At 39.9% G+C, this 25,115-nt stretch overlaps 1 protein-coding gene across 10 annotated transcripts in view; it reads right to left on the reverse strand.

The window, feature by feature from the left end:
* plxna1b (plexin A1b) overlaps positions 1 to 17,541 on the reverse strand; it is a 145,354-nt gene extending 127,813 nt beyond the window's left edge. For all 10 annotated transcript variants that reach the window (XR_013300516.1, XR_013300515.1, XR_013300514.1 and 7 more), the window contains exon 1: positions 17,368 to 17,541. The gene's annotated coding sequence lies outside the window, so the exon portion shown is untranslated. The remainder of the gene's footprint in view (positions 1 to 17,367) is intronic.
* Between the last annotated feature and the right edge of the window lie 7,574 nt (positions 17,542 to 25,115).

The raw sequence follows: 25,115 nt of genomic DNA on the forward strand, positions 1-25,115 counted from the left end.
TGTGGCAGTCAACTCCAGATTGCGGGCACCAAAGTCAGCCCTATGTACCATTTCACATTGAATGGACTAGCATGTAACTTTATTTGTAATACACAGTGAATTATGTTGATTTCACGCAAGACAACGGTGCAATCCGTCATTAAAAGGGTGACATCTCCACCAACAATTTTAACAGGCTAAAAGAACCTACTAAGATTTTTTAATTATTATTATTATACTCTCACAACCAAAAGGCCATTTTTATGTGTCATTTGAAGTCCCTTTTGACATGAGGATTTGGCCGCTTAAAACATTCGACAACAGGTCAAATATGTGCATAATGTTTAAAGGAAGATTGACTCATACAAATTAATGCCAAAAGAAAAAAGGGCAGAAATGGTACATGAGAGGAAAGGACGCAAAATAATGGAATGAAAGTAGGCGAAAGATGAGAAGAGTCAATGATACCTTTTCAGATAGCCCGCCATGCAGAACGGGTGGAATGAAGAGAGATAAGAGCAGAACATTCTGTGCATATTTAGCTTTTCCCTCTACACAATGTAGGTAACAGTGACTGTCAAATACATGGACAACTTTTGACTTCTCAAAGTACTTTTGCAGTCTTAGTCCATCATGTGGACAATGCATAACTTGTCAGTAACAAAAGCATCAATTGCGATTTATTTGAAGGCAGTGATTTTACAAAAAAACTACCAAATGAGAACACCGTCAACTTACTAAGCATGTCTGCGCGAGTGGCTCTAAAAGACAAAGTTAGCAAGAGCAACTTTTGTGAGGTGCCAGCCATTTCTCGGCGCAAATCCCAAACAGAAGGGAGCGGGCCTACGGGTCAGTCCAGAAAGACAAGTAATCTCACCTTTGTGAGTTACATTTAAGGTGGGGGAAAGATGGATATGCCAAAAAGCGTCTCAAAGTGTCAGTAGTTGTGGGAGCGGACAGGTGATAGATCAGTGTTTGTTACCCTGTCAAAACAAGAGCAGCAATGGGGTAATAAAAAGTAAAAGGCTAATATATGTAAAGCAACGCTTGTCTCCCAGAAGAACCTCAGAAGTACCAATTTGTGTGGGACAGTATTGCCTAGGAAGATGGACAATGGACTTAAAGAATAAACAAGGGAAACATGTTGGGAGGAATAATGTGAGCAGAGGGGAAAAGCGATAAGGAGCTGCGATAGATAAGAGTGAGTGGCGAAAGTGAAATGAATTCCAGAGGAAAACGAAGTAAAGCAACAGCGACACTATAGCTAAAATACATTATGGCTCTTGGGTTGCACACAAACTTAAATTGCACATTGACAGTTCAGTTTTTGAGGATAGAAATTAAAACAAAGCGAAACCCTACGGAGATCTCTACAGTCATACTGACGGAGGTGATAAAACTGAAAAAACATTTTAAAAAAGAATATTTCTCTACATAAAAGAAACAGCCTAATTGGGGCACAGAATCATTGGTTTAAATTCTGTACTCTACCAGTGGCTTTTAATGGGCTCAAATTTTATTTCCCCTGGTTTTATTACTTAATGTCTGTATGGGTGCTTTCTACATACTTTCCCTCTCTTCATTCGCTACCAGCAATCAGGATGTATTCCATATTTGCGACCCGACACAAACAGATGAACTGCCTGCCATATTACGTTGGTCCTCAGGGAACACTGCTAATCATAATTCCAAAAGCTATCAGTTTGTTCTTCCACTCCTATAGCAGGTGAAAATGTGTTGTGCTTTTAGAAACATTACCGTATAATGCATTTAGTCATGGGCCGGTTACTAGGAAAGGTTTACAAAACAGTTCAAGCTTTTCTTGTATAAAATTTGACTGAGATGTTATGCATTTCATTGTAAATCACTTTAAAAGAAAAGCGCCAACTTCACAGAAATTGAATAACACCAAAAAGTGTCATTGGTACAAGTGGGTATTGACCTCTTATTTGAAAACTATTGTTTCATAATGAAATTGAATGTTTTCCGTTGCAGCAATCCAATCCACTTTCCTCTGCAGTTCATTTGACCCTTTCCTCGATGTTTTCAGAATGGCTTCCAGGGTCATTGGTCAGATCAGTCTTATTAAAAAAAGGAAAGGTTCACTCCCATGGCAACACAAACAATGGGGAACATATCTTCCAGCTAGAAGTTATCCAAACCAGAATGAGCTCAAAAATAATAGTTTGATCTAATGATGAAGAGAGCTCATTTTGTACAAACCCTGCATTAAACAGGAATGTAATATTACCCTGCTAAATGCTTTGCCTTTTCAAATAAGAAACAGAAAGACAATACATTTGGTTTCTGGTGTTTGTATGAGGTAAAATGCCATTGTCAAAGTCTATTAAGAAGTCATAGAAGGTCGCCTTATTGGCACCCTTGAAAATCAAGCCCCTTTATAAGCCGATTTGTTTGAAGCGCAGGGAGTCCTGCGTGTGTGTGTTGCGGGTTGAATGAGAACAAGACTAAAAGAGATCAAGAGATTATGCAGCGCACCCATTAATGCAAAAACGATCATCCAAAAACTTGAAAACGTTATAATGAATGTAAAATCCTGAAAGGTCTTAATTCCAAAAGCTACCCACAAACATTTTTTCGTTTTCAATACCCAGACACAACAGAAAAACCTTTGACCATACACATGCATACAGTACACAACATTTTTTTCTGCATACAACGTTGCGACAAAGGATGCCTCAGGTGCCTCATCCAGCAATTATGACTCCATGAGGCCTAAATCAAGCCTCACAGTTGAATTTGCTAAAATAGGTCACTGGACTGCCACTATTCTATGCATGTGTTTGGATACACTGCTTTTTCAGTTCAATCATGTCCGTTTTCCAGCTGCATGTGGTTTCTAATATGAGCTTTGTCAAGAAACTCTTCTTGTCCCTCTCGCTATCTCTCTCTAGTAAGTTTAAAGCATGGTTGTGATTAGCAGACACTTGATGTGGTCTGTCAGTAAAATTACAAATGACATGTTTATTAGGAAGTGGTTGTTGTGGTCTGATAGTAAGGATAGTTTGACGATAGTAGCTGTGGTGATCTGCTGGTAATTATTCTAATTATGTAATGGAAATGGGGAGTACTCTCTGGGAGACATATCTCAACATTTTGTGCAACTTGGACAAACAAGACTGTCAATCATTGCCACCTCATTTGAAGAGGCATGGGTTGTATTGAATGGACTAGAATGTCTCCAGGGGTATGAGATATGTAAGCTGCAAATATAAAATGCATCACATATAAACCTGATAAGATACACTCACAGGTTATAGAAAATGATGTAAATAAAATATATATAAAGTAAGCTTTAAATAATGAGGATAGATTTCCGTGTTTCAACTTTTAGGTGAGAAAAGCTTAGACTGGCATCAGCAAATCAAAGTTGAATCATGCATTGACTGTCAACATTGACACTGGTTGCGCATGTAAACAAGCCTCACATCACAAACAGACAAGGGGCTGGGTCTTTACCACAGTGGCGCCGGAGCAGGGCCGGCGGGTAGCAGCAGCTACCAATTAAGAGTGGTTGGCTGAGCAGCTATAGTTAGTGCTAGAGCTGCAAGGCAGAGGAGAATAGGGCAACATGTCTGACACCATGCCTGTATGTGTGCATGTTACTGACAGCCCTGGAGCAACAGACCAGACCCCCAGTTCAAGTCTTGCTGACTCAGACTCAACACATCCCGTCTGGCTGCAACACTGCTGTAGCAGCAGACTACGGGAAAGAGCAATTTGCTATATGTCTTTGTGACTTTCCTTTCTTAACTCAGTTCAAACACACACTTCCCCTACACATAGTCAATGTGATTCAATATACTTTATTGACAGCCAACACTGACACGGAGATTAGAGGGGGGATCAAAAATAGGAAATACATTTGCTAAATGTTGCACAATAGTGTACGACTGAACACGTACGTATTGTCCCGACCAGGATCTTTCAAAAATAAGTCACTGCAACACTTGCAGTGTATATATTCTTAGTACTGCTGCAGTGAATTTGGGAAACACTGACTACTTACTTCACTGGCTCAGTACAACTACAGTAACAGTAAAATGTGAGCACATTGTGAAAACAAAAATGAACATAAAAGTCCTCACACATCTTCAGACTTGGGCAATATGCCTATCCAGCATATTGCTCACAGACATTTTTACATTAGGTGTATTTGCTCGTTCAGGTGACTCTTGAAATATATTAAATATGCCTGATGACTGTTTAAGAGGCTTGGCCTGGGCCCTACGTATTAGCATGCCAGTTAATCCTATTGTTGTTGTCACTGGAAACAAAGTAGCACACTTTATGTATGTTAAATTATTGCTCTTCTGTGTGTGTCTAATCAGCCCCAACTGTCCTTCACATTTTAAGTTTTTAACAATAAATTAAATGAACTTTCTTTTCATGTGATCATCATAGACATTATCATAAGAATAATTTGCTCCCATCTTTGCCATATCATGCAGATAAAACGAGACCACTAACATTATTTCAAGCAAAATAAATGCCTATTATGCGTTAACATAATACCTTATGCATCCTCTTTCCAGTCATTTTCCAAAATTGCTGTCTTTTGTGATTTTCAATGCATGCACAACACAGTTATTATTTTGCATTTGCAGTCTATAGAGAGAGTCATTTTGTTTGTGTGCTCTTTTCTGTTTCCCAAATGTTTACCAGCATAATACTGGCCCAGCCTTGGAGAATCAGAACAATTAAAGTCTGATCCACCGTGTGGGTTGTTCTTTTCTGGGTCGCTATAATTGTGATTTCAGTTTTAGAATCATTCCCTTCCAAAATGCTTAAACATCATCCTTAAATTAAATACTATTCCTTTCGGGGTGATGTGCAAAAATTGCCTTGCTGGCAGCCACAATTGGATTGGTTTTCCTGAATCAAATCAGATCTACTTTACTAAAGACCAAGACTATACCCTGGACTGTTCTCATGACAATGGTGATTGGCCATCACAACCACAAGGAAACCAGCTATGCGAACCACAATTCTAAGATTACCCTAGACCTACAACACCCATATTCCAGGGCGTTTTCCCAAAAAGGCACTAACCAGGCCATCTGTGGTACGATATATTTCCACAATCTGCTTCAATGAATGATCAACATTTCTAACCTAATCAAAATGAATATAGCAAGAAAGATGTCGTGGAATTCTAATAGATACAATGTTACTCAAAACAATGTCAGCAAGTGCAGTGAGTGATGTGTAAAACCTGTGCAGATTTTCATTACAAGAGCTCAACAGTCAGACAGTGGGAGCAGATGAGTGCACTGTGCACCCTCCACGCGTTTGCTCCGTGCCAGTCTTGCTCCAAAAGAGGAAACTTGAGAATTGGAGAGTAATTTGAATGTGTCTGTATGGAAGGGGGCATGCTATCCCCCTGCAGGATCCCTGGGACACAGCGCAGGGCAGGGTTCAACCACTGAAGGAGAAGCTGCGTGCTTCGCAGTCAATTAGCGGCTCGCATTTACACAACAAATGGGGCGCCCACGTTTTTCCAGCTCTCATGGGTGCGTGCACACCACTCACGAGTGTATCCACTCAGCGCTCATCAACACACGCCAACGCAAGGTCAGAGAAATCGGCAGTTGGGACGGTAAGAGAGACAGAGCAAGAGGCCAGCTATCTCCTGGAGTGCTACTCCACTAATACTAACTTGGTGTCTGTATCCACCACAAAAGCAGAAATAGTAAGGCCAATAAATTTACTATGGCTGCAAAATATTGCATCTGCTCTTACTGATATTTTTTTATCCAAACACAACCAATACTCTCTCATATTATTAAAATAATAATAATAAATAAGAAAAAGAACAACCAACTTTCTCATATTGCACAAGAGAAAACACTCATTTGTAGTAGCTGCCAAATTGTATGGGGAATTGGATATTAATTCTGGCTCAAGGCATGGAAGTCCATGAGTTCACAGCCAATCAATTTAACATTACATGGAGGTTAATAGGTTAACTGTGAAAACATTCAAGTTGCTCATGATTTGAGCACTTAAATATAATATAATGTTCTGCAGTCACATTGTTGTAGCCGCAGTTTGTTGAATGTGGCAACAGGGTTTGATAATTATATGATAGTAAAAATTTCAGGTGAATTCTAGTAATTACCTGAGTGTATTTGATTAGTCAAACACGAGATTAAACGTGAGTAACAACTGCTATTAAGATCACCTTTTCCTGCTCTACTTTTTTATTGGAAGTTCTAAAAGTAAATAGAAAGCTACCTATTGTAAAATGAAAAGAATGACTAAATTCGGATCTAAACACACACAAATATGAGGCTATTCCAGTCATCGTCGATTGTGTGGTGGTATCGCCCAAGCAATGTGAAACAAAATTAGCCAATGTGCAGGGTAATAATCAATAGTCAACGTCATTCAAATTAATCTGATAAATCACAAGGTGGAAAACATGAAAAACTCTACAACCTACTGCTGCCAGCGCACATAGGATTAGAGGTTTATCTACTACTGACTTGTAGTACAGCCAAACATAGTAGCAATCAGATGTCATCTTTTAATGATGTAAATTAGCAACGATGTTCTCATCCAATGTATACAGCATCATAACATGAATATTACAGTGTAAACATTCATGATCCTTGAATGGCTATATTTTTATTGGGTCCTGCACACTTAATAATCAAGGTAAATTCACTTCCATTTAATATTTTTCCAGAATTGTTATACTGTAAAATAAAGTTGGATTTAACATTATAATCCATGCACTAAAAATCCAAATGATAATCCAGATTAGTCAATAATAATAAAAAAAACTGGGCCTTATTTTTGTATTTCCCCATAACACCTAGCCCTAAACAGAGGTGATGTCAAGGACAACATGCAATAAATCATGAACTGATATTGCGGGTTGAAACGGACTTAGACAGCACAGAATCATAATCTCTGTCCATCCTTAGCACCCCTGCTCCTCCCAGCCATCTGTTATTCGCTTCCATTACCATTCGGGTAAGAACTCACTTGTTCACAGGAAGAATATCTAAGTTTAGGTGTTGTTAAAGAAGGAAAACTTCACAAATGGCACTGTGCATCCACATCTAATAAACAGGTGGTTGGTTTCCTACTTTGGTGGCAATCCGCTCTCGACCCTCTCTACCCACTCATCTGTTTAAATATCAATTCAGTGTGAGCAATTATTGATGAAATAAAACTGATGCTAAGTAGATGAGAGGCGACCTGTGCCATGCAGCGTCACCTTGTTTCCTATTCCTCCATCTGTGCTTTGAATTGGCCTGTTAAATCACTCGGTCAAGCCCCTTGATTGGTTGACCTCTCTGCATGATTAAACAGCCATTTTCATCAGATCCTCAAAATCAAAATGACAGCATGAACAGGAAGATACAGGCTCACTAGTTAAGGAGGTGAAAGAGCCCAGAAAAGGGGAGCTTTTCACACTTATGATGGCAAACCTTTGGGAAGGAAGTCAAGTGCAATAAGTACAAGACTTGCTTGTTTTAGATATTCATTTATAATTTAATAAAATAAGATAAGATCCAGTAATGTCAGGACTAGAGTTTAGGCTGAAGAAAAATAATTCCAAATTCAGATGCTATTACCATGGGTATCGTGTTCTTGTTATAATGTGCAGTGTTATTAGCTGAATGAGGAGGTTCCATATTAAGATAAAAACAATCACTAAGAATAGAGGCGTAAATTGGACATAAGTTCCTTTCCTTGTACTTTGCACTATAGTGTTTATCTTAATGTATGCACTGAACAGGAGAAAAATCTCCTATCTTGTTGCATGATGTTCAAGGACAACAAATGGCGTTATATTCTATTCTATTAAAAGGGTAAGAATTGTGGTGAAACCATCTTTTCCACTTTCCTTTTAGAATGAATCTCTAGTACATATTTTGCTTTGCTTCATTGCTCACGTTCTTCTATTTCACCCACCCCACCTCCAACACGAGTAGGTCTGTCTCATTAGGCACATTATTATTGGCTTGTTGCTCAACCTCTGAGTGTGCCAATTCTACCACTTTCCCTCCCTAACTTTTCTGTTGTCTGATTTCAGCAGCTGTGCCTAGCGGAGTTGAAGTCTCCATGGTCATTTTGTTCAGATTTCCCCATTCCCGCCCTTCGGAAATCCAAATATCCTCAAAGCTTTTATGTTGATGCAGCTACAGGCAGGCTGGGAGATGGGCTACTTGTTAAATATGTGCCTGTATTGCCGCCAAGTTTTGACTGAAGCACTGATTGCCAAGGGCAGGATGAGATGTGCCTCTTGACTATAAAAACACACAGCTTGGAGTTTTACAAGAACCTGCCTTTAACTTATAACATTTTTAGTTTGGGGGAGACTAAGGCACAAATTTGTGACATACAAGCAAATATTTCTTCATCCAAACACTCATTGTTTCAATAAATACAGCGTGTTGCTTTACAGAGCCAAGTCAGGTTACAGTGAGCTAAACGAGAGTCACAGCACATTCCTTTGGATGCACTGAAAATCAGGGAAAATCTACATCTTGATGATGCAAAGAGTGAAATCAACCCTGGGAGAAAGATGTGTGAAGAGAAAGGAAGAAACTCCTCCCAGCTGCTACGCATCAGCACATCACTCTAGTCACAAGTTACACACCCCATTTCATCCGGAATGCAGTGGAGCGGCGAGGCATATCGCTGCAGCATTCCACTATGTTTGCTGACTGCTTTGCTGCGAGCTCAGTCACCTTGTCAGCCACGGAAAACTACACGGGCAGAAGACGTAGGGGCAAAAATGTAAATAAGTGCCAAGAAACATTTGAAAACCTTGCTAACTACTGATGAATGGTACAATTAAAACTTAGATGTAGGCAACTATGAATGACTCTTAGCATGCAATCCCAGGCCACAGCTGACATCATAATAGAACTTTGTGTGGTTTATACCAACACCAACCTAAATACCCAGCCCCCACAATACAGCTCAGTGACTCACCCATAACTGCTCAGGGCCCTGCCAATAAAAACCTCTCTTGGTTAAATTCCACCTTTAAACAAGGGATCAGTCTAACCTTTGACCCGCTCTAGCTCTAACTCTCCTCATATATCTATAGCATCTTTCTTCAACTACTCTTCGCCTAAAAAAAGTAACCCCTCACCCTTCTCCCACCAGTCCACCATTGTCTGGCCTAGGGTATTTATTCCCAGAGCCTCCTGCTCTGCATGCTTCACCTCAGCGGGAGGTCAGGAACGGATAGAAGACTTAAGAGCCCTCCCGGGACTAGCGCCGTTGTAGAATTGCGGCAACTGAAGTCTGCTGAAGGAATTAGGCCTGAACATCAACACAGTTTTAAACAACATGGTGCATGCAGTGTGGTTTGCTTAACTAGCTTTAGAAGGAAGGAAAGGGAGGGGAACATGTTTTATGGTCCTAGAGCACATGTTTCCACTAAAGCAAGTAAAAGAAATATTTCTGGTGTGGGGCGTTAGATGTTTAACGAAGGTGGACTGACCTTTTGCAATAATATTGAGAAGATTCTAAAGTGAAATATTTGGTGGGAAGGTAACTTATGTAAAAGTGCATGTGTCAGACATTTAACACTGAAGGGGTAAGCTCAAAAGTAAAAAAAAAAGTTCTGGATGCACATTGCTGAAACCCACTGATGTGGCACAATGCCATGACACAATGGAAGACCGAATTGGCGGGCTACTCATCACTTGTCCCTCCTTAAACATCCTTGAAAGGAGCACAAAAGAAGAAGATGACAATGAGGGTATAGAAAAAAAAAAAGCACTGGAAGACATGTAGTACATGTTGCTTTGGTAACATCTCGAGGGCACTTTTGAACATCACCAGTCAAAAGAAGGACTTTGAGATTAAGCAAAATATACAGCACCGGGATCTAAGGGACACTGTCATTTTGGTGGATGTGTCCATAACTAACAGCACTCATTTGTCATCCGGGTACAGCAAAGTTTAAACCTAACCCCATGTGACTCTCAGTCCTGTGTGAAAATGTGACTAATGAGGGTTAAACAGAAAGAGCCAAGTGGCTTGGAAGCATGCCGAATGATTTAGAACAAACACTAATCTCAATATATATATACTTCCTTTTGACATACTCAAGAGTGGTTGAACCACCTGTTTCAATTCTTTAAAAAAAGAAAAAAAATGTTTTTCCATTCACCCTTTATTTTCCCTATTGTCCAAATGAGACCACTGTTACAAACGCTCAAACCAGTATTCCTCGTGTGTTGATTACACCTAATGGAGAATGCATTTGAGGGTTTAAGGGTATACAGTCTTCAAAAAACAAGTCAGTATTTCATGGTTAGCATCTGATAACGGGCCTCGTAACAAGGTCAGACATTCACTAATTTATAGGTTAGCCCAAAGTAGTGCTTTCCTTAGCCAAGCAATTCTCTTTAAACAGTCCATCAGTGATCGGTGTTGTGTACAGGAGTAGTGTGCACGGACGAGGGTGGCTGAATAATTTAACATTTCGTTAGATAAACACTACAGAAATCAGCAGTTTGTGTGTCCAACAAGACAGAAGATGGATGTTACAAAGCAAAGTGTAAAAATACAGATGTAAAGGAATATATTTAAAAAAAAACATTGAACAAATTATGAGCGGCTACTTGTGGTTAATATTACTTGCAAGGAGAAATACGAGCCGTTTGTCTGATTCCCTTTAAATCTCCTCTACTGTGATAGTTCCCTTACATTAGACACGAATACGTTAAGTTAGCATCCTTATATGTTCGTCTTGCGCACACTGACGATGTGCTGCTTAACTCAATGCAAATACATGCACGTGCCACACCACATCACTCGCTCCCTTACACACACTCACGCACATACGTACGTACAGACACTCATTAACAAGCCAAACATGCCTGAAGAGGCAGACAAACTCTAGTGAGTAAGGTAAACAACCAGTAGGCTCCCTCAGCTGAATGTTCAGAATATCTCAGCATCAGCAACACACACTCCGAGCAGATGACAATGGCAGGTGGGTCCAGACATCCATTTATAAGATACTGTAAAGTCTCCTCTCAATCAGCAGATTCTGACGTTTGCAAGGACAACCAAGAAAGTCATACGTTATTGCTATGACGGACGGATAAAGCCTTTAACTTATTTCAAGCACCCAAAAAAATGTTCTACAATGAAACACTTGAGTGAAGAACTAAATGTTTTTGTTCATTTTATCTGAATATGTTAATGTCATGTTTATGGAAAGATACAATCTATATTGTCAAGCCATATTTAAAAGATTTAGCTGATGACAATTTGTATCAATATTCTTTCCTAAATTACAGGCAATCTCCATGGGAACTCAACATGAGGGGGTAATTTCTCATAAACAGTATCAGATTACACAAATGATAGCATTTGCTACAGGAAGGACTGCATGATCAATACGAACGTACAGGTCTTCTGCAGTAGAGAAAATGCAATAAGGGAAGCTGTTATTTTTTATGTGGCTGCAAAAAGAGGGGGACCCAAAGCAGCCAGCATGACTCAGAGTCTGAAGAGATGGACAGAATGCTGACGAGAGTGTTAGCATGCAAGTGATAGCGCCTTGAAGCACTGAGACTGCGCACACAAGCTGCAGGTGGCAGTTGGATTTCTAGTGGAGGCCATCGGGTCAGGAGGAAAGCGTCAATACTGACTCTTTGCAACTTCAGGCAGAATATTCACTTTATCTGCGACTAGATCTCAGTGTTGACATGCTGAGGAATGAAATTCCAACACACCCTATCACAGTGTGCCTTGGTTTTGAATTACTAACTTAACTTTCAAATTCATCACTTAAGGTTTAGATCTTGGCCACGACCCAAAATTTCTGGGAAAGAAAGATCCTGAAGAGACAATGCATGACTTCACAAAAGACATCAGCATATTGTGCAATATTCTCTTGGTTTATGGAAAACAATGTACACAGCCGTGGTGCCCCTGCAAGGCCCTCTCTGCTGGCCTAAAAAATATCTGAATCATAGACTGCTGTTAATTATATTATGTCCATGAATACTTAAATAATTCCAAATTGTTTGTCATCTTCGTTTCATTGCTTTCCCTCTGGTTGCGCTGCTTCCAAATTCTGTTTTCATGTATTTAAGTATTTAACCAATCACATTTCAGCCATTATTAGTTTGAACTGTCATTTTGGGGTAATGACTGAAACACACATAATCTGTATGACAGAGTAGTTGAAATCTTCTTGAGCAAAGAAAGGAGGATGGATTTTGTGTGCAACTAAAAATGTTTTGGGTGAGTAAAATCATTTTACTAAAATATGGCTATATTCAAAATTTATTAAGTTATTATTGATGGTTATTTTGTATGTGCCACAGCTGTAGCTGCAGTAAAAGATTTATGGTCATAAAATAGTAAAAATAAAATAGAGGGTTGGATTGATTCAGATGGAGCACTACTGAAGGCCTAGGTGTGAAATGCACGGCACGCCACTGGTACACCATGAACCATTTACATTAGCTGATGCAACTATTTTATTTATTGCTTTAACTTTGCTTGATACGATTGTTGTTTTAAAGTATATGAACAAATGTGAGGTTGCCCAAAATCTCAACAGATTGCATTCAGCTTGACAGGTTCAACTACATTAGAAAAATTCTATGTAATTGATATTTGTACACAACATTTTAACTAACCTTATCCTGCTTAAATGTAAAACAACCACAATACCTCAAATCTGTAGCAAACAACCAATTCATCTTGTAAATTTGGTACCTCAACGGGCCTACGCAGACTTGAGTGGAGGTGGATACTATTTTCAATTTGCAGCCAGATTAGCAGGCACCTTTTTGATACTGTCAGCACAGTAGAGAGATGTTTCTCTTCCAAATCATCTTGAGTGAGGGACCTTTCTACTATCTGCTTCAAACAGCATCCCCCTTAGCTGAGCAGCTGTCACTTTCAGCAGGCACTATGGAGGAAGGAAGCGAGGAAGGGGTCCTTTGAAGGAATGGTTAAAAGTGGGTGATAAAAATAAACTGGGACAGGAGAGAAAATTAATTATACATAACAGACAGTTCACTTGGCTGAGCAAGACTGAGACAGAAAAATATAAAAAATAAAAACGATGGATGCCCTCCTATCGTACTCATATTTGAGCTGTCTTTACAGTGGTTTTCTTTTTTTATTTTGCCTGAAATAGGTGATTGACAGTAAAAATCTTGGAACACATCAAAGCATTCAGACTTTATTTCTAACATCAAATTGTATACACTGGAATAAATCTTTTTTTAATTTTTTTAAAAACCCACCAGGTCAAAGCCTTCCAAAATATTGATGGTTTTTACAGTCTTAAAAGCTGCTCCTGATTGGCAGTGATGAGCATTTATACTGTGAGTCCACCTGCACACTTACTCTGAGAAATAATTTGTAATTTGCCAGTATTTTGCAGTTCAGTGCCGCACACTGACTCAAATCTTAATCCCAGCTCTTTATTTGGTTGAAATGGAGGTCATTCCTATTCGAACAGTCAGTCAAGACAGGCCCGCCAGGTATTGGCGAGTGAGTTTATTTCATATTAGGGGCTTGTCAACTGGAGAGGTGTTAGCACTAAATGAGATGTGTGTCTGTGTGTACGTCCGGGGTGCAGGGTGTTTTTTGGGTGTGTGTTGTGTACGGGGGTATATACACGGCCTTCAGTTCAGCTACTATTCCCTCAGTTGTTTTTTTAATATTGTTGCTGCAGCATAGATTCTTGCCTCGAGGTACCAGGCAAAACCCTGCAGAGACTCAAGAAACCACTCCAACGGAGAGAAAATAAAAATGTCCATGGCACATAAGGTAAGGACAAAATAGGCAGCTTAAAAGAGAAAGAATGTGCACCAACAAACAAGAACATCACATGTTAGTTAGGTGTAGCACACACATACATGACTTATCCCAACTACACTGTCATACTGTGTGGGCTTTTTGCAATTAGCCTTAAAAAATGGCCTATTGTCGCCCACAGGTTTTACTGCATATCAACAGGTCACAGATGTAATGTCAATCAATCAATAGACCATTTTGAGATTTATTTATTTAATGAAAGGACAATACATATTAATGAACAGCAAAATAATACATTTCCAGGTACTAAGCAAGCCAAGCCTTAACATATAGTGTTTGATTAATAAGTAGTTGCCTTAATAGCAACATGTATAATGAGCACATGAATTATCTTTGAACTTCAGTTGCAGAAAATGTCATCAATCAGCATTCCTTAATGCCAAATTCAGATGCATGGGGGAAAATTTTTTCACACACACCAGTTGTGCTGAGAGAGAAGATAAAACATTCAAACTGAGCTGATGCTGATATAGACTCCAACTTTGGTTTGAGTTCACAATGTGAATGTCTCTTGGTGTACTGAGCCATACAGCAAAAATCATTTTTTCCAGAAGCACATGAGAAAAACGGTGCCTCATATGATAGAATTTTTAGAGTACGAAGTGAACCAGTCAAAGGGGAGGCAGCGTTGCTGGCTAAAAAAAAAAGGGGATCTCTACGTGTAACTCGGCAAGCGCGGGAGCAGCAGAAACGAAAGGATCGAGAGAGTGGGCAAAAGCAAGGGAAAGGCACGGGGGAGGGAGGTAGACGCTCCTGACAGAATGCAGGGAGAGCAAAAAATAAAGTACGAAGGGAAGAAGACGTGAAGAAATCCTGAGTGGCAGCATGAGGTCGGAAGAACAACACAGGAAGGGTGGTTGAGGGAGAAGGATGACGTCGTTCATTTGGCTTTGGAATGTCGTACAGTTGTGCAATTTGGAAAAGGAAGCCACTCTTTACAAATACACTGATATCACAGTACATTTAAGAAATGAGGCAAAGTTGCTGACAACCTGAAGGAAATTATTTCTCAAACAAGGACAGCTCCATTGCTTTGCCATCCATTTACAATCCAATTAGACTTTAAATATCCTGCTCAGTGAATTCTCTGGAGGAATGCATTGAGAGGGGGTGAATGGGGGACAACCACACAAAAGCAGAAGCACAGGGGTGCAAAGTGCACATGTCAGCAAGAATTCCAAAGTTTGGACATCACAGATTGAGCCTCCAACGCCAGCAGACAGGCCGGATAGATGGTGCGGGCTTTGAAAATTCATGACACTGCTGCTCTATTGTGGGCAGATTTGTATCGTAATTAGGCAAGATGAAGTCAAATTGCTTGTCATTTTCTGGCTGGGTTGCAGGAATCATGTAAATGCCATGCAAGGTTGCAGATCTGGGTTACGATTGCAGATAGCGTCAGTATACACATTCATTGGAGGCAATTAGGAATTAGGATTTACAAGCAGGGATGACATTTGAAAATGAAAAAAAGCAACAACATACGGACTCTTATTAGAAGTTAAATTTGTTGAGAAGAAACAATGAGAGTGAAAAGCTTCAACGATGATTTCTCTGTTGAACCTCTGAAACTATTGTACGTTCCTTCACGCTAGAGTTTAAAAAAAAACACACAAGGACTCGGAATGCTTTGAATAGGGTAGCTTATGCTGGAGAGAGTAGTGGATGTCAAAACTGATTGAATTCCCACCTGTATGATTGGGAATGTTCTTGGCACCGGGCTGTTCCCTGCTGAGAAATGCAGCAAGACCAGTACCAAAACACAACAAAAGAGGCAAAGTTCTGTTGGATTTGTTGTGCTTTAGTTGGTAATGTTTTTTTCACAGCCAATCCAGCAAGATCCTGCTGAATTTGTTGGGATTTGGCACAGAATTAAGCATATGCTGGGTTCTGATAAGTAACTCAAATTTAAATCTTCACTCTGGCTTAATGGGCAGAATTAGGCACTTAAAATGTTCAATCGGCTACAGTCGGTTACCCTGCAAGACTCCCATATTTAACTCATTGCTTGCCATTGACAACAGTGGACTTCCAATGCATTTTGATCCCACAGTCAAAATGAAATGGACTTCTCGCACCGTCAACGTCAGCAATGAAAAAAAAACATTTAAGCACCGAAAAAAGTCAGACTTGCAAAAATAGAAAATTCATTTTCATGACATTTCAAATAACAGTTAAATAGCTACATTTTAAAATCTAATTAGGCGTTGTATTTGAATAAAAGGAGTGAGGAGAACCCCACCGAGCAATGAGTATCGCTGCCAGGCTTTACGCGGACACACGCACGCACACGCACACAAGTACATGCACGCGCACGCACACAACACACTCGCACGTACACGAAGCAGACAGGCACGCACGTACACTAAACACACGCGCACGTACAAAACACGCGCACGTACAAAACACGCGCACGTACAAAACACGCGCACGTACAAAACACGCGCACGTACAAAACACACACGCACATACAAAACACACACGCACATACACAACACACACGCACGTACACAACACACACGCACGTACACAACACACACACAAAACAGACACGCACACACACAAAACAGACACGCACACACACAAAACAGACACGCGCACACACAAAACAGACACGCACATACATAAAACACACGCACACGTACACAAAACAGGCACGCACCTACACAACACACGCGCGCACACACGCGTACACGACACACACGCACGCACGCGTACACGACACACACGCACGCACGCGTACACAACACACACAGACTCCGCTCGCTGCCAGCTCAATTACTGTGAAAAAACCACACACTACACATTCGAGCCACGCCCCCCTTTTAACGCCGTGCCAACACGACTTTAATTATTTCAAATCTAATAATCCTATTGATTTTGGGTGGAGACAGCGAGCGCCGAAAGCCGGCAGTGGGCTTCCTCCCCGAGGGGCATTCGAGGGATCCTTTAGGTTGGATAAATCGCAAAGAAATCAACAAACTACTTCGGGATGTCTCACACAGGTGACACAATTGCCCAAGCTGTAATTATGCGTGGATGAGGAAGCGCCCGTGCTGGCATTCCGACAGCCGGCGAGGCTTGCTAGCTCCTCCGTGTCAACAAACATCACCCCGGGAGCCTCCTCTTTGCTCCACAGCAACATTTTTCACGGCACGAAAAAAGTCCATCGTGACCCCCAGACTGCCCGTCGCTTCTAAAATCCTGCAGGACAACCCCAACGAATGAAGTTTGGAGATCTAAAAAGAGGCATTTTGCTTCTTCGGCTTCCGCGACAGCGACCACACACCTAAAGACTTTGCTTGTTGGACCTCGTGTCCATTTCCACGCCTGGATCTCTCAGGCGCGCCCTGCATTTCAAACGAGGGTCGAGGAAGGGGGGAATAGGGGGAAGCAAGGAACGAGTGGGGGTCTGATCAAAAGCCATTCATTCCCAGTCGCGCAACCTCAATCCACCAGCCGGCTTCGATGACTTAAAAAAAAGACGCGATTGTTGTTGCCTAACGAGTTCCACGCGTGAGTTTTGACGCGACTTACCGGTGTCAAGTGATCCGCAGTGGAGGAGTCCTCGCCATGGTTTAAATTCCAAAAGTTGGAGACATTTCCACTCGGGTCACGGAGTGACGGTGACTCTCGCTCCGGCGGCTCGCTGCGTGTGACTGGAGAGAAGAGGAATGCAGCTCCGGCTCCACGCGGATGGGGGAGGAAGAGGGGAGGAGTGCCAGGAGGTGGCTTGAGACTACGAGTGCAGTGACTCACTCGGGCTCATAGAGGGCGCTCATGCTCAGTGACTAGGCTTCATTTTTAGCCCTTAATTCAAACAAAACCAGTAAATAATATCAAGACCTGGCGTCCATATTTGTTAAATTCACATCTTGCATCGTGTAGGTCACCATTTTAACATTTGGTGTGGCCTAGTTGAAAGATTGTTATTTTTTATAGCATTTAAATCATTTCCTGCCATTGACAACAATGGATGTCTAATTCTTTAAGATATGGAACTGACTGTGGAAGCTCATCTTTCAATGCCGTTGACGGAGTTAAATGTCTGATTCATTTTGAGTAGGCGGCCTAGCCGCGAATGATCGGACGTCAAAATGGATTGGACGTCAAAATGGATTGGACGTCTGACGGTATCAATGGCCGTAAAAGACTGACATTTAATATCAAGTAAAGCAGGGGTGGGCGAACCAGTCCTCGAGGACTGCCGTGGGTTCAGGTTTTTGTTCCAACCGATCCAGCACAGAGAGTTTAACCAATTAGATTTCTGCAGAAAACAAGAAGCACCTGACTGCAATCCACTGATTGCACTTGTAGGACACCAGATTGGTGATTGGAATGGTTTGCCCACCCCCGAAGTAAAGAAACTCACATCTTAAAGCCAAACATCACAACTGAGAGTATATCATTCTGTCAACCATGTTTATTTATTCAGTTTGGTTATTTTTAAACCAGTTTAATTGGTTAGTTGATATCCATTTTCCTGAATAATGTTGTCATTTGTATTCTAAATAATTAATTCACTGAGATGCCAGTTTGAATAGATGCAATTCTGCTTACATTATCATAACTATTAAACATTCCAGTAGTGAACATTTCTCTATAGAATCTGCCAGGAGACAAAAAAATGTAAAATGCCAAACATCATGAGAAACCCTTTTTCAAAAGTGTCATGAAAAAACATGAATATTTAAAACTATATTTACTCAGTATCTGTCCATTTTTGTTATTTATGACATTCAAATTCCATGAAAAACTAGTCCCAGATGACTGATTATAATGAAAAAAAAATGATAATGAAAATATTTTTTAGAATAGAACACAAAACAGCTACCTATCCATATCTTTACATTTTTATACATCAATGTTGGTGGTTTATTCAAGCTATCAAATCACAGGGTACTACTTTTAAGTAAATGTGGGAAAACCCAAAAGGCAGGGCTTGGACCAACCATCACGTGTCCTCCCTGTTTGAAAGTCAAGCATAAGTGGACTAAAACCCCTGGATGTGAAACTACTGACCAGCACAGTTTTTAAGTGAAATTGCCACTCCCCAATGACTTAACATAACACCGTGCAATGAAGCGAGCTTGCATTCGTTAAACTCTCCCCTCCAAATATTATTCTCAATCCACAGCACCCATGTAGCAATGCCATCCTGAACAGACTCAATCTCATGACCACATGCCTTCACTGGTGAAATGCCAAGTTCGCTAGGCAGTGGGTTATCAACCCAGAATGTGTAGTCACGGACCAAAGCCAGCCGCTCTTAAAGCATCTGGGATGGAGGTTTTTACTTAAGCTGCTTTTCCACTGAGCAGTCCGGTCCAGGTCAGGTAGAATAGACTAACAATACTGTAGTACATGTTAAAAATGTCATGCGTTTTCACTGCCGATGGAGAAGAAGAGTATGAACTTTTGTTACTTTTCTTTCAGCCACTGACAATTAAAGTCAAACTATTTTCTGCCTCTTTGTTCAGAAGGTGGAATGAGTTAGTGCTCTATTCATTATTGGTTTCTTCTATGTAGCACAGCTTGAGCCGGAAGAAACTTCTAGTTCAAGGGTGTTAACGTCAACTTGATTTCACGTGGGCCGGACCATTTTAGATATAATATTTAGATTTTTTTTTATAAATTGATTTAAAGACCTGAATATTCAGTTTTTTATAGATCTAAAACAATGTTTATTTGAGCTTTTTTAAAATATATTTTTAGATTTTACAAAATTATTTTTGAACTAAAAACACAGAAAAAATGGATTAAAAAATTACAATTATTGATTAAAAGGAGTAAAATCAGGAAATGTAATATACATCTATACTCTTCATTTTAATTTGATCCTAAAACAGAAAGTCGGCACTCATGATTTACTTTCCCGGGCCACACAAAATGATGCGGCAGGCCAGATTTGGCCCCCGGGCCGCCACTTTGACACGTGTTCTAGTTGGTATAGGAGAAAAAAAAATCAGGCAGTGAAACTAGCCATGTTTCAAACACAGCCCTAAGAACTGTGAAGATGTTTGCAAATGAGCCAGTTTAGGATCATTGGCTCAGATATCACAATAAAATGCTAACTATATAGGTTTATATTGCTACATGGTTTTAAAAAAAAGTTTGTGTAAATACAACATTAAACATACGAACAAGAAGTGCCAACAAACAACAACAAAGAGGGGAAACAGGGTCTCCTTTATTTATTTCTCAGCATGCAGCTGCAAGTTAGCCAACTTTACGGGAAGAATTTTACTTGGGAGAAGGCCAAATGCAGAAAAAATGGGCCATTGAAACAAAGTGGAGGCTGTGGTGTATAAGCAAATGTACTGTATCTGTTTATTTTTGTCAGTTCCTGTCAAATCTGCTTAATCATTGAGAGACCAGCAATACAGCTGTATTGGATTGGCTTTGGTCCTAGGGTGAAAATATGTCCTAAAACCAACTCTAAAAATAAAAGTCACGTGATGTAATCCATCCAGTTAAGTCAAATTACATGTTTTCAATTGGGGTTAAAATATACAGTTTCAAAAGTATGTTATTCTAAACAATAGTGCAAATAAATGAAGGTGAATTTTACAAATGTGCCAGACAGGCATCAATTACTTTCTGGTAAACATTGCTGTAGTCTGAAGAAAATATACTGTATGCATTTGTTACACATTGGGTTGGTCAGGTTTTGTTGGGTTTTTCCCCTGTGCGAACTGTCTTTGTGATTGCCCATTGAGTTCATCTGCCGTTTCCCTGCCTCCAGTGTATCTCCTGATCGCTACCTCTCTTGTGAGCCATGTATTTCTACTTGTCTCGTCAACCCATGTCTGTCTAGTATTTAAACCCTGTGTATTTTTCAGTCCAACTTTCTACAATGTCGAAACAAAATGAACGTGAGCTGATAGTTCCCTTATTTAATCTGAAATACATAACTGTTCTTTATCCAGGGCCTAACTCTACTTTCCCAAATCATTTGCAGTCCAGGGTTTCATAACATTAAACATTTGGGGGCTACACCGTGAACTGGTAGACAGTCATTCACAGGGTAGATACAGAGACGGATAATCATTCACACAGAGCGGGAATTGATCATCACATGATCAAATGTACCACTACAACACTAGTGACACTCATTATGTAGCATTCCTTCATTCATTTATTTATGCATTTTCCGAAGACAAAGGTCGCGGGGGGTGCTGGAGCCTATCTCTGCTAACTCCAGGCCCCAGGTGGGGGACAACCTGAATCGGTGGCCAACCAATAGGAGACAGACAACCACATCTTGTAACAATTCCAGCTAATTAAAGAGCAGGGAAAACGTGTTGTGTAAGCATTTGACAAAAATGTTGTTGTTGGGAGAAAAAAAATCTAAAGGGAGAATTGAATTATTTAAGCAGGCAGCTCAGGTTACGAATTGCACTCAAGAGAGCAGAAAGAACACTGGTTCAGACTGTACCTCCTGGTCCAGTGTGCTGCGTATGTGCCACAGAGGGGTTTGTGTATTACAGTATTACTTAAGAGAGATACGAAAGTGTGTGTCCTGTGTGACAATGAGGGCAGCAGAATTTTAGTATTTAGGAAAATCTGTCCATTGTGTTTTTCACAACACCCGGCTTTAAATTGTTTTCAAAAGCCTAATGCACTATTAGAATAGGTTGCTTTGCTCGTGGTAATGTGAGAATATCAGGCTCACTTAGCATGTGAACGACCCCAAGACAACGGCACACTATTCAGGATTTCAAGCTGAAACATTAACACATTGATTCGCTTTGTGTTCATGTAAGCCAACTCCTACACAAGTTCTCATCGGAACAGCTTTTTATAGACGCAATAATTTAGTTATACTGACATCTGAAAGGTTTATATATTAAAAAAAAAAAGATTGCTTCACTTCTTGTTGAATGTGCATCATAACGCTGCACTTAAAGATAGCCAAATATAAACGGCACAGAACCTTAAAGAGGCTTAAATAAAGCACCTTCATGTCTGCATACTTAACTACATCCAAACTTGTTTTGCATATACAGTAGTGCTCACTACTTTTTTAATGAGCCAGATTAGTCTTTGCTGTCATGAATTGACTAGACAGTCCACAGGCTGTGCAGTTTGGGCTGAAAGCACAGAGAATATTAAATCAACTTTCACATGCCTGTTTGCAGCTAGCCTGCTGTTTTGCTCTCATTTTTTTATTCATGCACAATTAATGGGCTTGTGTTTGGCAAGTAGAACAAATATTTCAAGATGACAGGACAACACACCAACTAACTTCGTCCTTATACATATACAATTCTTTAAACTATGCCGATAAAGAAATGTGCATATATAATGAAAACATACACAATTACAGGACAACCTTCAGGGATGCACATGGTCATCCAGTAAAAAAACAATAGAAATTAATCAATACCTGAGTGAAGATTTCAGGGAAATTACAATACTTCATGGAACGAATGCTGCAGTAGAAAAAAAAACAATCAATTATATAGCATAGGGTGAAGAACAGATTTTTTTTAACCTTTGGTGGCCTTATACAGACTAACTAGTTAATGAGCCATTAATTGCCTAACAACAAGATGGTAGCATGGCGACCGGATATCATCTGGCTAAACCTGTCTGATCTCTCCAATCGCATTTCGGCCAACTCACACTATGAATCTCACAGCTTGAGTCTAAGCTGCTGCCAGTTCAGGGCAGAGATGTCTCTTTCACTAATATATACAAGCTGCTCTTCCCTCCACTTCACATTGGCCAACATGCGAAATAGCAAGGTAACAGTACTCATTTTGTACTATACGCATATATCTCCATGAATAATGTCCCACTTTAGAGCCCTCATAAATTGTGTGTTCTGTATTGTGCAGAATGACCAAATACATTCCAGTACACATGAATGATATATGAATGTGAATATTATAAATCAATAAGAAAGATCTACTTATAGGAACATCCTCAAATCCAAAAATTCTGGTAACATTAACCATTTAATTTATACTAGTGATGAAGAGGCTAAATAAAATACTTCCCAATCATCATGCACCAATATGTGTAGGGTGTCAAAGTTACATAAGTCATTGCCTGCCATTGGCGGTGATAGAAATCTAATCCATCTACTGCAGTCAAAGCAAATAAAATGAAAACGTACAAGGTGTATGCACCCACTACCCACTGGAATTTTGCGCTGCTACAACCTATAAGTCCCCTTTTAAGCCCCACCCATACCATCGAGGGCAACCATACTTCAAATTTATGTAGGGCATTCGGGAAGTGGGACAAAACTAGACCCTGTCCTCCAAATGCTTGCAGCATTAAAAGGGGTCAAAGTACGTCAAATGCACGATACTCATCTTATATTCAATGAACAAAAACAGTCTTGATTTACTGTGATTTTCTTTTCATTTTTTAAAACTATCTGATTATTACTATTCACTCTGGATGTGTTGTGTTGTTCAGACAGAGGTCTAATCTGATTATGTGGAGTTACAATGCAGTCAAATTGACAGCTAGCCAATTTGTATTTGATATTGATCTATCTTTAGATGTGGCCTGTCACTAAGATTTGTTTGGCTGTTTATCAAATTTATTTTTATGATGCCAGGACTTGAATAACCCAATCAGAAACATGCCATTTGATCTATTTAAAGTAATTCCAGACGGGCAGTGTTGAAACAGGCTCATCAAGACTGACTGTCGTTCGATATCATAGTCAAGGACACCTTGTTGGGACAAACAAGTAACCAGGAATCCAATCAAGAGAATTTCCAACTATTTCTATTCATAAAATGGGAACGGTATTTGATCTGTGCCATGTAATGAATGAATTATTACTGTTAATTTCATCACCTTATTTTTGCTCCAGCATACCCAAACACAGAGCATTGTGATTCAATTCCTAATTTGTATATCGTTGCCAAAATCTTTTTTTTTAAATTGAGTTTGCCTAGTAGTAATTTTCGGTTAGGTCACAATAGTCAATGTCCAATAAAAGAAAATTCATGATTTAATTAATGTCATTGACATATAAATGAACATAAAAATAAAATGCTAAATCTGTAATTCTGAATAACAAAGCTCAATTTGATGAGGGATTCTATAAATGTACTTTGTTGTGTGTGTGTGTGTGTGTGTTTGGGGGAGGGGGGATTTCCAATTAGTAGTAATATTGCTGGAATTATTCATTGAGTAAGAGAGCCTTTCAGTGGTGGAAAACATGAAGAGACTCCAGAGAGGTGTTCTTTGAAGGGCTGCAATCTTAAAGGTAATGATTGGTGGCTGTGATTTAATGTCCATCTGTCTATTGACCTCACTTATTAATTATGTGTTAAGTGAAGACTGGGATATATGTTCAAGTGTCTGCCACATTAGCAGCCTCAGCAGCCCTATTAGTGGGAAAAGAGGCTATGGATGACAAATGTCTCACAGGGTTATAAAGGCAGTAAAAATGCTTTTACATATTTTGGTCATTTGTGATATTGTCGAAACATTTTGTTATTTTACAAATGTGAAAATGATTTGGAATTTTGAATGATGGCGATTTGATGGTTGAGCCTTGAGGGCGCCTCCTTCAATTAAGTGTTAGAAGCCCTGGACAAGATGAAAATGAAAACATAAGACATTAGTAATGTCATGTTGGCTTTGATAGACATCATTAAAAATGAATGAGAGGAGTAGGTGTCAATTTAAGAATAGCTTAGATCTTTTCGATCAAACCAGATTGCTGCACATATAACTGTAAGATATAAATCGTCTAAATTGGCATCAGATATTCTGTATATGTTCACAACTGCGATAATGATAGCTTTGATATTACGTAGATTCTTGGGCTACCACTTGAGTCATGCAATAGAAAATACCACACTGAAATAAAATGCCATGAGTTGACTTCATTATGCAAAGGTTACATCTACATTAGGATGTAAAAATGCTTTAACGCAAAATTATTTAACCATATACCCAATGTTTTTTAAATATTTTTTTTAAAAACTACACTTGGCTGCAATTCAATGCTGACCTCATACTGTACTATGTATGTGTATCATCTTTTCACATAAGCATGTATGCATGTTCTCCCTGGGCCTGCGTGGGTTTTTTCTGAGTACTCTAGTTTCCTCCCACATTCCAAAGACATGCATGATTGGCTGATTGGACACACTAAATTGCCCCTAGGTATCAGTGTCAATGGTTGTTTGTTTCGTGCTCTGCGATTGGCTGGCCACCAATTCAGGGTGTCCCCCGCCTCGTGCTCGAAGGCAGCTGGGATCGGCTCCAGCACCCCCCGTGACCCTAGTAAGGATAAAGCGGTTCAG

Source organism: Stigmatopora argus, chromosome 6 (assembly GCF_051989625.1).
Source record: "Stigmatopora argus isolate UIUO_Sarg chromosome 6, RoL_Sarg_1.0, whole genome shotgun sequence".
NCBI lineage: Eukaryota > Metazoa > Chordata > Actinopteri > Syngnathiformes > Syngnathidae > Stigmatopora > Stigmatopora argus.